The following is a 14088-nucleotide window of genomic DNA, read 5'->3' on the forward strand; positions in this document are numbered from 1 at the left end:
AGTAGCAGGAGAATTTTAGAAACCCTAAAACATAGCATGTGAGCTAGTGCCATTGCACTCCATTGGAAGTGTAGCCTAGAAAAGGTAGTGCTGAGGACACTAAGAAAGTAGAGCACTCAGGGCCCCCCCCAAAGGGCTCTGCACTACCCAGAACTTTGTGACCAGCACTAAGGAAGCAAATGGTCTCTGATGAGAGCCATTTATCAGCTAATTATCAGCTGCCTGTTTATCAGCTGTGTTTGGGGAAGGGCAGATCACACCCAGCTCACCTGTGGCCAATATTGTATTGTAATAAACAGTCCTGTGCTCAGCTCCTCTTGGGTCAGGTTTTTTTTTTTTTTTTTCAGAATAGCGGCCATTTCATTTAGCTGCTTAAAAGGGGACCTAAGCTCTTCTAACAGCATGGGTTATCCCTATTCAAACAGCATCTCAATGACTTGCTTGTCCCTTTTTAACTCTCCCACTGCAGGGCTCCCTTTTTCTTGGGGCCTTTTTTCCTGGTTTGCTTTTCCAGGGCTTGCTTTTTATATGTTGGAGAGCTGCCTAGCAGGTGCTGTTTTATAACTGGCTGTGGTCTCTGTCTCTTCAGCTGGTGAGTACTGCTGAGCTTCAGTCTTGCTATTACAGGGGGTTAATGTAAGCTTTGAGCAGTTGCTTTTGCTTGGGAAACAGAGAATACCATGTTACCTTTGCTAGCAGTAAGCACACTTCAATTTTCCTCTATAATCCCATCATCTTCTTGCAGCTCTCTTCTGTGTACAGAGACTGTATGTTCCTTACTGTAGTAGGTGACCTTGGACCTGTGTGTCTGCTTCTGATAATGCACCTCGCTTTGCTTGCTTAGTGTGAATTACCTTGGAATAATTGGGCTGACGGCTGCTTGGCAGCGAAAGTGCCTGTTGCTGCAGGACTTCTTTTCTAAACTGTATCAGAGCTGCAGCGTGCACCCCAGCAGACAAATGATTCAACTATCACTGAATTTCTTCCTGTAAGTAAAATGTGTGACTGCTCTGTGCATTGCATTGCTCTGGCCAGTTAAAACAGCTGCAGAAGTATGCACTGGCTTTGTCCATCTCTCTCTCTAGCTTCACTCTTTCCACGCATTCACTCACGGAGAGGCTTCTGAAAGTGCTGGATGTTAGCCTGGCGGTTCAGGCCATGTATCCCAGAGAGTTGCTTCTTGCTCAGCATACAAAGGTCACAGTAGCTCTGAGCACTTCTGAACAACCTAATCCATGTATGTATGAGCCTGTATGGAAACCATTTTGCGTTTAATTGATGGGCAGGTTCTGGCAGGAGTGCTTGTCTGTAATTGTTATTTCTTTTGTAAGTTAATTTTTGTTGTTTAAAAAATTATTTTAAATTTCAAGTCCCTGGAAATGTTTTTTTGCAGCAATTTCTTTCAAATACAGATTGTCCCAGCTGCCTTTGTGTTTTTTGAGTTCAATTACACAAACTCATAAACATCTCTGAAAGTGAGGACTTGGACACTGAAATACAGCAGGGTGGCATGGAGCGATGGCTCAGGCTAGCAGAGGGTCCCGCTGTATAGTCACAGCTAATGTACCAGAACGGGTCAAATTAGGCCTCCTTCTCTGCTGTGTTTAAATACAACTTGCAATATTTCCCCACCATTTTCAGGCATTATTAGCACTTGCTGTATAAAGTATTAAACAGGCGCTCCCAATTTATCCACATTAATGATTCAGTGCAAACTCCTGCCTTCCCATTAATATCCACTAACCTCATTCAGTGATAAAACTTGATTTAGTCTCCAAATTACCTCAGCACAAAATTTCTTGGAGCAGCACTGCCTAATAGTTCAGGGGTACGTGAGCTGTTATGATAGCCAAATAACAACAGTGGCAGCATCTTTTTTTGAGACTCGGTGGAAAAAAGAATCAATCCAGCGCATAAAGAGAGACACAAATAAATTGCTAAACAGTATAATCCAATGATACCATACATCTCAGAAATGAGTGCCTGAAAAATCAATAAAAATTGAAATTGAAAAGGGAAGAATTGTAGTTGTCCAGGTGCAGGTATGTCGATAGGAGTTTCAGGTGAAGGCGACAGCCGGTTGGGTGCCGGGCTCTGGGAATGGGAAGGGAGGTTGGCTCTGGATAAGAGGGAGATGCTGCTAGGGCATAGTACAGCAAGGAAAAGGTGATGCTATCCGCACTGATAGGGGTCATGGGGAGAACAGGAGAGGGAATAATGTTCTCTGGGATTTGAGGGGCTGCTGTACCGTTGCTTTTGCACCTTGACAGCTTTCTGCCATTTGGAGGCAGAGGTGGGAGCAGACTGCTCAGTACCTGGGCTCTTCTCTGGGCTTTGCTTGAGTGGGGGGGTGAGGTATTCATTTTGGGGCATCTATAGCTACAGAAATTCTTATTGCGGTGCCTGGGCTGAGTTTGTAGTGTTGTCGATCCCTAGTCTCCAGAGATACTGTGTTGGACACCCTTTGCTATGCCTGTGCTGGAGCTTGCGTGGGGTGCTGGAGCTTGGTGTGTGCTCTAGATGAAGTAGGTTGTGCTGGGGGTCACTGCCCTGCGGGCTTGCTGTGAAAGAGCCTGACTTTCCTGCCTTGCACAATGCACTGATCCATCTCCCCAAGGACAGGTTTGAAGCTAATATAACGTGGATTTTGTTGCTTTGTTTTTCTCCCTTGACTTTCTTGTGGGCTGGTGGGTGCAGGTTTTGGTGCCAAGACTGCTGAGTGGTGGGTGCTCAGGGACCCACCAGGCTTCTTTAATTTTTGTTCTGGTTTTGCATTTTTAAAAAAAAAACATTAAAATCCCAGTCTTCCTACAGAGCATGAGCAAACCCAAGCTGCGCTGCTTGCTAGCTCAGATCTGTTTTCTACCCTGCGTGCTCTCCTTATTGCTCCCTTTGGAGGCTGCTGGCAGCAGATCAAGCACGGCTTGTCCTTCTTGGTTTGCAGCAGCCTGCTGTCTCCAAAGGTTTGCAAGAAAAGTAGGGCCGTTGCCTCACTCCGGTAGCGGTTCCTCTATGTGTCCTGTTAGTGCTGCATGCATTTTAAAGCAAACACAGAAAAAAAAGAAGAGAGGAAAAAGGCAGAAATAAGTAGAGAAAGAAAGGCAAGGTAGACACTTGCCAGTCACCTGGCAAGGGAAAGAAGAACCAAATAATCCAGAGAGTGACTTGGACAGTCTGAGCCCAGTGATCCTGTTGAATTGAGTCTGCTGTCTCCCAAATGGTATAATTTAAAATCATTTGCTGCAGTTTTAGGCAAGAAGTATTAAATGAATATTAATCAGTCATTAAATTCTGTGAAAATGCATCTTCGCTCTGGGCTGAATGAGGCCATTTAGCTGTGGTGTATTCAGCATGTTAATGTCTGTGGGAGGGTTTCTTCCCTGCCAGAGCTACACGACGCACGCAGCCCTGGTAGCAATGGCAGTCGTTTGGACCAGGCGGGCACCTTTGGGGCTGGCCACATGCAGCTTTTTCAATTCCTACAAGCACTGAATGACTGCAGTTTGAAATATCAGCCCAGTCTCGGCTCCAAGTCCCTCCCTACCTGCACTGAACCAGGACATTCCCTTCCAGTTAGGAAAGATTAGGTTGAAATGCTTTCCTTATTCCCTTTCCCTGTGCTCCAGGCCAGCATTTATCTTGTCTTGTTCCTAGTGCATTCAGCTCCTAATCTTGATTCCCATGGCAGGAAAAAAACCTTGCCAAGCTCCTGAGTCATGCAGAAGCTGAAATGTTGAGGGGGAAACTGCAGACATCTTAATGGTGGGTGTATTTTTGCTGCCAAGACACCAAAGACATTGCTCATGAAGGAGCAGATGTTAATGGTTGTTTGGAAAATAATCCCTTTAGAAGAACATAATCTATCTGGCTTGACCTATACCCTGTGCATTTGTACCATGTAGCACCATGTCTGTGTGCTCCAGGTGTAGGAGGCAGCCGGTTGCTTGTGGGGAGTATGGGCTGCGGCCCCGATGCTTACCCCTGTCCCCATGGGGACAGGCTGCCCACCCAAAGCCCTCTGAACTCTCCCCATGCAACTCCTGGTGCTTTCTTGGCCCTGGAGAAACATGAGAGGCCTGAGCCGTTTGGAGGAGAGTATTGATTGACTGCTGCCAACTCAACCAAATTCATCACTTTTCCAGAGCTGCTACAGTGCTCTAATTCTTCTTTTTGTGAATAACTTCTCCTTTTCCCATATGCAACAGCAAAGATGGGGGGGAAACAAAACTCAAGATGAATTCTTCCAACCCTCTTTCCCTCTCCAGGCTCTGGGAGTTGCAGATAAGCAGTAAATACTCATTAAATTCTGGTGTGTATATAGCAAAATCCTGGAACAGGTATGTGGTCCTGTGTTTGGACTATGTGCCAGCAACAGCCATCATTGAAAACTAAGAAGGAAGAAATCTCCTCGCCGCCTTTCTTTTATTTGTGAGGATGATTTGTGGCAGGGGATCTGGAAATAATGTTTGTCAGAGGGTATTCAGAAAGCAGCTCTTTCCTGCTTACGCTTGAAAAGATTAGTCCATGCAAGATGTGCTCCCAGGGCTGTGGCTGCTCTGCGCTCGCAGACCCGGGGGCAGGAGGCCCTGGGAGCCTGGCTGGCCGCGGGGCAGCCCACGCTGCCTGCAACAGAGAGCCTGCCTCTGTGTGCTTTGTCCTCTGTGACACATCCATCGTGTCCTTGCGCTCACCAAACACGGCATGCCTGATAAGCGAGGTGGCTCAGTGTTTGCTGCTTCTATGGAGTACAAGAGAAGAAATGCAAGAAGGTCCCTGATGCTCCACTGGTGACTTTGATGCTACAGAAGAGGCCTTTGGGTATAAAACAAGCCCCAGTGAGATGTGCACATCTAGAAGAAGCTGTGGAAGAGCTTTCTGGATATGCGTGACAGCGTTTGTGACATTGCCTAGGTTGTGGATAAAAGCATTCCTTAGACAAATTATTTTATTACAGGGCTCACCCAGTGCAATACAGATTGCTGACTAATTATCTCAGAAGGTGGTGTGTTGGTGGTGGTTTTTTTTTTTCTTGCTGCTTAATAATAAGCAGGAGAAGGAACAAGGCTCAAAACTTTCTAGCATATGTCAAACGACTACGTGTGCATGTGAATTTTATCTAAGGATAGAGTGGTGAGTTTTCACCAGCCTAATGTTCCTGGAGAAGGTGTTTTGCATGGAGAACCATTACCCTTGTAATATTTCTGCAGGTTATAAAAGGTAGAGCACTATAATAGTTTTTTAAACTAAAGAAGACTTTTATATATATTTCACTGAGATATTTTTATTTTTCTTTATCAGCTCTTCTTTTTAATGATACATAGAGGAAATAAACAAGAAGGAAACCACTAAGCCCATGCAGGAAAAATTTAACATGCTCTCTTGCTTTCAGGTCTAAAAAATAATGAATCATTAAACCTTGAAATCACATTGACATTACCAAATGGGTTTGAAATCAGCTTGGGCCTGAGAAGCTATAGAAAACCTGCCAAGTGACTAAAACAGATACTGATGGTGATGTAAGAAATTGGAAACATCTATTAAACAGATGCAGCTTTCCATTTCCTAAAAGTTATTGGCTGGAGTAGTGCAGCACTTCCCCGGTGCACACGTGCTGCAGGGGGACGGCCACAGGCAAAACCTAGTTAACTGAAAACATCACAATCAATAAAAAGCACTATGTTTTCCATTTACCCCTGGTTTTTAGGGGTTTATTTTGTTGCAGCAGCAGAAGGCATCAGTTCAATATCAATTTACTTTCTGGGTGGGGAGAGGGATACAGGTATCAGCTTTTAATGCGTGATGAAGTTTGTGACAACACTAAGCTTAGTAAAATTTAGACCAAGTGCTGTTTGGTACAACATGGGGCACCGGCTAATCCTGTGTTCAGTAAGCAGGCAAGCAGAGATCTGTTTTGATATCGTGCTTTCTAGCCAGGAACAAGGAAGGGGTTATTTCCCACGTAATCCTTTCTCTTGTCAAATTGCTGGATACCAGCATTTCTTACTTAGCGGCTGAATTGAAGCTCGGCCTCTGATACAGGGGTGTCTTATTAATCGGAGGGGATGCTTCAGGCCAAGGGAGGAGTGTCCTGTCTATGTTTTTTGTGTAGGTGAGGTGGAGCTGTTACCTGCTTTGAGTATCCCCGTACCCTGGTGTGGTTCACACCTAGTGTTTGGTGCCCTTCAGTGCTGTTGTGTGTGATTCTCTGTGGCCCTTCAGCTTTGGGAGTGCCCTGCAGCCAGGTTCAAGAGGAGCTGGCCTCAGTGCCTGCTAAACAGGCAGCTGTGTGTAGTTTTTTCTGCGCTGTGGTGGGGTTTTAAGAAAAAGAACAGAAATCCTTCATGTAGGCGATGCATTCGCGTGAGATTCTGTGCATCCCTTAAATCAGCAATGCAGAACCGAGCTGGGGCTGGATCTGTTGGGGGACATCTTCATTGACGTGCTTTTCATGCTCAGACCCCTGGGGTGGCTCGCCTAGGTGCGAGCTCCTCCAGCGAGCACGTTAAACGTACTGCTCTGCTGGCTGCAGCTATTACGGCCTTCTCATGACAGCCGACAGCTCTTCATGTGAGAGAGTCTATTTTGACCTTCTCTTTTCGGAAGTTGATTGCCAGTTTAGTTGTCCTTTTCTGCCCATTTGAGATGGTAATGTGAGAAATGAGAACTGACAGTGCATTTTAAGTGCAAGCCCTGACAGAAATTGGGTATCTACACATCTTTGTGGAACAGTTCCAGCTCGGAGCAGGAAGAGGAGCGCTGCCGTAATAGTGACCCTGGCTCTCGGGCTCTGCTTTTCAGAGGAAAATATACTGCACCAGAAAGTTAAGTCAGCAAAGCTTCTTATGACCCAAATTCTAAAGGGAAAACCTGAGGCAAATGATTGCTGGGAAAAGAGGTTCATCAAAGGCAGAGAAATACAATATTCTCTGTCTCTTTCTCTGTAAGAAAAATCTATGTAAAATATAATAGAGGAAACATTTTGCTGATTCTGATCCCTGGGCGGCAGAGCGTTAGCTGCCAGGCTCCAGCTCGCAAGCTCCTGTTGTGCTGGAAGAATATTCCCCTGAGTAAAGCAGTAAATGATCCCTTTTCAGAGGAGAGAGCAGGCTGGCCACATCCTGCTGGATCCTGGACTCCAAGTGCTGAACTATGTTGAAAGGTATTAAAAATACACGAAATACTCTCCTTCATACTGTTCCTCTCTACTTAAGTACAATGGCTGTTGCAGAGATGCTATGTGATAATGAATGTACTGAGAAGTGGGAGAGGGTACATATGTGTGTATTCTTTTTTTCTTTTGGAATTTAAAATGAACACCAATTGCAAAATGGATTGACTAGAAAAACATATAAGCAATAACCTTGTAACTTATGAGCACAAGGTGTAATTTGGTTTTAGGAAACATCTCTTGCTGAAAGGCCTTTGCTGAAGGCTGCTAAAACTTCTTTCCACTGATCCAGATGCGATTTCATTTATTTTCTTCCCTGATCTCTGCTGGCTGCCATTCCAATAATCAATCATTGTTTTCCTTTCTTTGTCACTAAGGCAATATCAGGCATGATATTGTCCTGCTGGTTGGTTGCATCCTGTTTAAGTAGTTTAAGTACCATGTGTTGTACTTGTCCTAATTGTTTTGTGCTCGTCAGTAAACTCGCCTGATGACATTTTTCCCATCTGGCCCAAGCTGTGACTTCAGATTTCTCTTCCCGTCCCTTTTGCTCTGCTAGAGGACAGAAACAGGTGAATTATGGACTATGAGCTATAGCCATATTCACTTTTGGGTAGATTTGAAGACATTAAAATTCTTTTCATGAAAAAAAACACACTTTTGAAATGAAAATCAGGTGTTTTCCTTTAGGAGAGCAGGTGGCATTTTGGCACCTCCTAAGATATTGTTCTTTTTTTGATGAAATGATGCTGTTCAGAAATTGAACTTTTCTTATGGAAAACTATTTCTCTTAAAAATGCCACCCTGTTGTATTTGTGCAGTCCTTATGACTGACCACCGCGTTTTGTGAGGGCATCCCCTTGCAATTCTTCCTCACCTTTGGTTATGTTTGTGTTACAGAAACGCAGGAGGGTGAAGGACGGAAGCATTTAGCAGGTTTGTCCCTATAACTTTGCAAGATTTATTGATTTCATACAAAACTAGGCTTTGATCATTATCTTTCTAAAGCAATTGAATTTGCTTTATTCCAGCTTGGGAATGGGGTTTAAATTTACTTGTCTTTCTCATATCATACAGTGTATGTCTTCTGGCGCACGCTTTCAAGTTTTAAAGTTTGATTTATTGTAATTTATTACCTAGAAGGTGTTCTTAAATTACTGCTTCAATAATATAATCTACTAAAAACTCTGAGGTTTTATCATATCACACCTGTATTTGACAGCAAATTGATCTGACAGTATTATTACATGTTTTTGACAGGCTTATTTGAACTCCTTAAATCCCAGTTCCCTCTTTGTTTCATTACTGTAACATCACTGGCATAGGCTTGTGATCAATTACCCACTTAGGAAGACCCAAACGTCTGCCAGTTAGGTTTCCAGAGAGGTGTTCACTTCAGCATCTGTTAATATGTTCATTTTATCACAGCTTAAAAAAAGTTGCCCTGCCCTGTCCTTGCTGAAGAGTTGCTCGCTGATGCTCTGATGTGCTTTTGTTGGGACCTGCTTTCTGGGCAGGTCTGATGGCAGTGGGAACCCTGCAAGGTGCACAGAGGTCTCTTCTCCTGCCAGAATATTATGTTTCTTTATGGAAACTGCAAAAAAGGCAAGCTGCCCGGCACTGCTATGGCTTCTGGGGAAAGCAGTGCAGGTTTGCTTGCGTTTAGTTCGGACTAGATTTGTCTGGGGGCTGGAGTTAGCTCTCCCCTTGCAAACTGGGCATCGTGGTTGGGCCAACGTCCCTGGAGGAAGGGGGTGAGCTTTGTGCCAGCTGAACATCTCTGTCCCAGGACTTAGGAGTGCCTCTGGCTATCTGCTAGGGTGCTCTGGTCATGTTACCTGCCTGGCCAGGTCAGGGCTTGGTCTCTCCCTGCTTACTGCTGTCTGCTAAGGTGGGGAGCTGCTGCCGGTTTGCCTTCTGTCCAGCACTCACTGGTCTAAGTAGCTGAACCCCTGGCTGTGGCACCAGTCCTGTAACCATTTGCTGATTTGACTGGCCCTTTCAAACCCCTTTCCTTTGACCAGGAGGACTGATTAAAAAACTACTTTTGCTCCAGAGTCCCTTACCACTGCTCCCACAGCTCTGTTAATCCTTCTTGATACTCCTCAGACTGTTCCTGACTGTATCACTGGTGCCCACATGAAACAACAGCAGTGAACTGTATGAGGTTTGGCAGTGTTTTGGTGATATGAGCCCCTGGTAAGCAGCACACCTCTCCAGAGAGCATGTCAGGCAGCAAATGGGTGCCTCTGTACCTCTCAGAAGAGAGTCGCCTACTACTATCACCGTCACCTTTTCTTAGTTGTGCTGGTTGTTATACAGGGAGCAGATCGGGCTGCTTCACTCAGCTCCAGCATCTCTCCTGGTCTGATGGGTCTTTCCTCTTCAGTCTGCAGAGTGGTGAAGCAGTTCTGCAAGGGCACCTTGGGCTTCAGGCTAAGTCTCTTCCTCTTGCTGGTCCTTGCCGTTGCACCCATCCATTCTTCTGTATTATTGCCCCCTGCCCTTCTGTGTGTGCCGGTGGGGGAGTTGTTGGCTGTTTGGTCGAGGGCTGTGGGTTCGCTGCAGACCGTGCCTGGAACCACTATCTAACTCCTGCTCAGCCTCCCTGATGTTACGCAGCCGTCTTGCCACCTGCTGCAGGAGGCCCTCCACCTGGGCACACCTAGAGAGTTTGATAATCACTGTGTATCTGTGATATCAGTGTTCATGTTGCTTATGGCATTTGGATCAACAACAGGGGAAAAACTACATTTTTCTCAGAATAAAAGTTAAAGCTAAAGTTTTACTCCAAACCAACCAAGTCGGGACCCTCTTGTTATGTTGCAGCATCCTTTGAATTGGGATTTTTGAGCTGTGTTAGCATTTTAGCTCCTGAAGCAGTGTGCCACGTTATATTTTGAATTATACTACAGACATAAGTAGGGCAAATGGCCAAGTGGATTAATAAATGGAGGAGCAAAGCCTCAAGAGAAGGAGTGCAACCAGTGTATTATGTAAAGAGGAGAAAGTATACTTAAACGAGCATGGGTGCTTCTCTACTGATGCAATTTTAGCATCAAGATCTAGCTCTTGGCTGTGAAATCTGATACAGATCAACTGAATCCAGAGTAACTTTGCTGCTTTAAATAAAATGAGGATTTGACCCAAGAAACATGGCCACAGTTTTTCACTAGCCCTGCTAATGTGGAAGGTGAAACAGATTTATTTTAGCTTGAAACCAAAACTCAGCTTTGCATCCTGAGGATGCTCCCATCAAATTTCATTCTCCAGCAAAGTCTGACTTAAAGGTTAGTAGGAAGATAGTTGTGAGCACCATATGCCTGAAAACTTGGCATAATGACATGTGACTTCAGCTTGTGTTTCTCTTTAGAAGATGACTAATGAGTCTTAGTCTCATAGAAGACATTAAAATACAATTATGTTATGTTAGATCAGCTCTCACAACTGCTAAATTAGAGTGGTAGGCATAATACAGTAGTGGGAGATGTGGGGTTTTTTCTTTCTGCAGTGGATTCCAGTCAAACTCTTCCTGACACAAATGTATGTGATAATTCACCATGTGGACAGAAATGTATGCACTCCTGTATCTTACAAGGCAGATTTTGTCTTATGTTTTTACAGGTTTTTCTAGCTCTGGTAAAGTCTCTAATAAAATTCCAATCCTGTACTTGACTCATTAAGCTTTCCCTCAATCCATCACTGTAAAACTGGTTATCAAGATGTTGTCTTTTGGTGTTATCAATCTTGAGTGACTTTTTTGAAGATTGATGCACATTCGTTCTTATGACCGGCTCAGATGATATCTGCTATTTATCTTGATCTCCTTTTATTTAGTGTTTTAACTTAGAAGGTTCTACTGCCTTTTTTGATTGAATTTTAATGATGAGGTCTTGACTACAAGACAGACCTTCCACAGCTTTCAGACACATTTTACAAAATAGCGTCCTCGGGCTTTCCTTGCTGACGCGTTTCCAGATTGTCTTTTTCACGCGGTCCCAGAGGGTATTTGCTGCACTGTCTGTGTACTTCTCCCCAGGTAGATGTGCTGCAGAGGTACAGCTAGCTTTAAAGAAGACTTGGGGATAGGAACTTACTTTATGGTATAAAACAATTATTTGCCAGTTTTCCAGCAGGTGCTAATGGGTCTGTAAGGGACAAATTCAGGTGTAAAGGAAAGTAAAAGAAGCACTGCCTGGTTCTGTCAACAATATAATTGCAAATAGACCCGCATGTCAGTGAAATGCCAGGTCAGTTGTGGCCAGCAAAGTCATGCTCTGGTTAAGTGCAGAGAAAACCAAGGAGGAGGGGAAAAAAAGACTCAGAAGAGAGGTGGCAGTGTCAGAGTCCAGTGATGGGATAGTTTAGGGCACAACTGAAGCCAGACAAGTTGGGGGATATTTTTGAGGATAGTCTCTGAAAACCCTTTTGAAGGGCAGGACAGCAAAGCTTTGAACTATTGTGGCAAATTCATGGCATTGAGGGATGCAAGTGGCTTCCTGTTAGTGTTTCCTTCATGTATATCTCACCTATAGCACATCCCTTTCAAGTCCATCCATTTTTAGGACCTACACTTTTCTTATTTGAGAGGACTGTCACCCAGAGACTTTTTCATTGGAATAAATTAAATAATTAAAATTTTATATTAAATTTATTAAATTACATTTATTTTAAATTAAATAATTAAAATTTTACTTTCTTTTTTTCCTCTTCTGCAGCATCCTGTGGTACCCTGCAATAAAACTGCCAGCAGGTGCCTAGGACATTAACAGTATCTCACGCATAGCCTTTGTCAAGGATGCTGCTGTGAAGCCAGTCTTGGGGTAAAGCTGCCAGTTTCTTTAAGGAGAACCATACTGGTGCAATCCTGGACTTCACACTGGTTGTCTTCCACAAGACACACCTACTCCTGCTAGCATGGGGGCAGATAGCGGTTTGCCCTCTGTGTGGGGGAGTTGTGTCTAGTGTATAGCAATCTCGGGAGGTGATACCTTTGTCTGCATCACTTAGCCTCTTGCTGGGGGTTCCTGTTCATCCCAGGGGGTCGGACTGCTGTACTGGGAGCTTGGGAAGCTCTCGCTGAGAGTTTGTGCTGCAGGACACCACGAGGGTTGCATCTTCACAAATGAACCCTTGTGTATTTATTCAGGCTCGTGTCAGAGCTCCTATAATGGACAGAAAAGGAGGCGTGTTTAGGGTCGGTATTTGACAAGCGCTTAAAGTATGCATCCATACCCCCCCCACCAAATGGACACACATACACATGCAGTCATGTGTGACATGCTTTCATGATGCTGTTTTCTGGGCTCAGAGCTTCTGCCTGTTCCCAGCTGTACTTTAGTATCCAACAGAGACTGTAAATCAGCTGATGCATTTTAATGTAGAATAATAGATTTCTGGTGAAGAGCTTTCTTCTCTGTGCCTCCTCTGTGAAGTTATTTGCATCTTTCTACCGTGTCTGCATGTGCACCAGTAGTTCTGGAGATTAACCTTAATCTCTGATTGAAAGCAAAGCAAAGTGACATTAGCTTGTAAAATGGATCCTGTGAGAGATATATTTAATGATTTTTTTTTTTTTCCTCCTTTCAGTCAGAGGTAAACTGCTACTAGCAATGTTGTTGTTGGACCTGGATTTCTTTTTTCTCCTTCCTTCTTAAAGCTTTGTCATTCAAAGACATGCAGTTTTAGAGAGCTTTTGGATGTAATTCATAGATGGTGCATAGTTCCTGAGTGCATCCTTCCTGATAAGGAATCGGTTGTTTCTTTGAGAGTATTTTCTCAATAAACAGGTTCGATTGATTCTCTGTGGCTGCTGCCCGAGCTGAACATCTGTTTCTTCTTGGGGGTGAGGAAGCAGAAAACATGTAATAGAGAAGCTGGGTGCTTTGTGACATCTGTTTGTCCAGAGATAGTAAGTTCCTTGGAAAGCCTCATATCTTGCCAGGTCACACAAGTGTGTAGCTGTTCTGGGTGATTCATAAAGTTCTTGAATGCATCTTTAGCTCTCAAAACAAGAATCATATTTCTCCTACGTTTTTTTCTTTCAATTAGTGTGTGGGTGGATGTACAGCATCTGTGCCCCCTGCTATTCTCTGTCCTTGGGGATGACTCCATCAGGCCTCTAGGACGAACTCCAATTGTGCTGTAATATTTAATTCCAGAACATCAAAACTGGTCTCTGTATCACACAAACTGTCTGTCCTTGGCATCCCTCTGGGGCCTGCCCTGTTCTTAGTGATGGTCATCCCTGCAGGGCAGCTGGGGCACTAGATTTCAGGTCCTGATTTGCAGTGCCGTGGAAGCAGGAGATAGAGCTGACGGGTGAGAGGGATCGCTTGCCAAGCACAGACGCACTCCAAAGCGGAGCCTCAACAGGCAGGCAGTCCCTCTGCTATCACAAAATGCAAATTTCAGGGGAAGTTATTTTTTTATAACTCTGCTGAAGAACTAAAGCTCAAGGCAATGTTTAATCTGTCAAATACTTATCAGAGAACTACTGCTTCACGTGTATGTTATACTCCGGCAGTGCCCAGCTACTGGGAAAAGGCATTGACTCGAGCAGAGGAGGATCTGTACATGCTGGTTGGGAAATGGGCAGGAGGGAAATGCTTAAAGAAAAACCAGGATGAGAGAGCAGCCCTAGAAAGGGAGAAGGCACAGGGCACCAGAAGCGGCTGTGCCGAAAGGAGGTGCAGCAGAACGCCGACGGAAGCCTGGGCTCACCATTCCCCTTGCGTTGCAGCATGTGGCAGCACCAGTGGGGTGGGGAGGACATGGTGTCCCCAGGGGACTGTCCCCTTCTGTCCGCTGCATGTTACCAAAGAACTAAAGTGGAGTATTTGCAGGTTTTAGCGTACATGAAAGGCCCTACGAAAGTGTCTTGGCAGCAGGGTTGTCACTGCCTAGTTGGGAGCTCTTTC

The 14088-nt window shown here is 44.6% G+C and overlaps 1 long non-coding RNA gene across 1 annotated transcript in view; it reads left to right on the top strand.

Annotated features, from left to right (window-relative positions):
• Positions 1 to 428: 428 nt before the first annotated feature.
• Positions 429 to 14088, top strand: part of LOC148050077 (uncharacterized) — a 70627-nt gene continuing 56967 nt past the window's right edge. Inside the window, exon 1 of the long non-coding RNA XR_015701575.1 lies at positions 429 to 592. This is a non-coding gene — a long non-coding RNA (uncharacterized LOC148050077). The remainder of the gene's footprint in view (positions 593 to 14088) is intronic.

Source organism: Nipponia nippon, unplaced genomic scaffold (genome assembly GCF_047370975.1).
Source record: "Nipponia nippon isolate SJK-2023a ecotype South Korea unplaced genomic scaffold, ASM4737097v1 scaffold_9, whole genome shotgun sequence".
NCBI classification, from domain to species: domain Eukaryota; kingdom Metazoa; phylum Chordata; class Aves; order Pelecaniformes; family Threskiornithidae; genus Nipponia; species Nipponia nippon.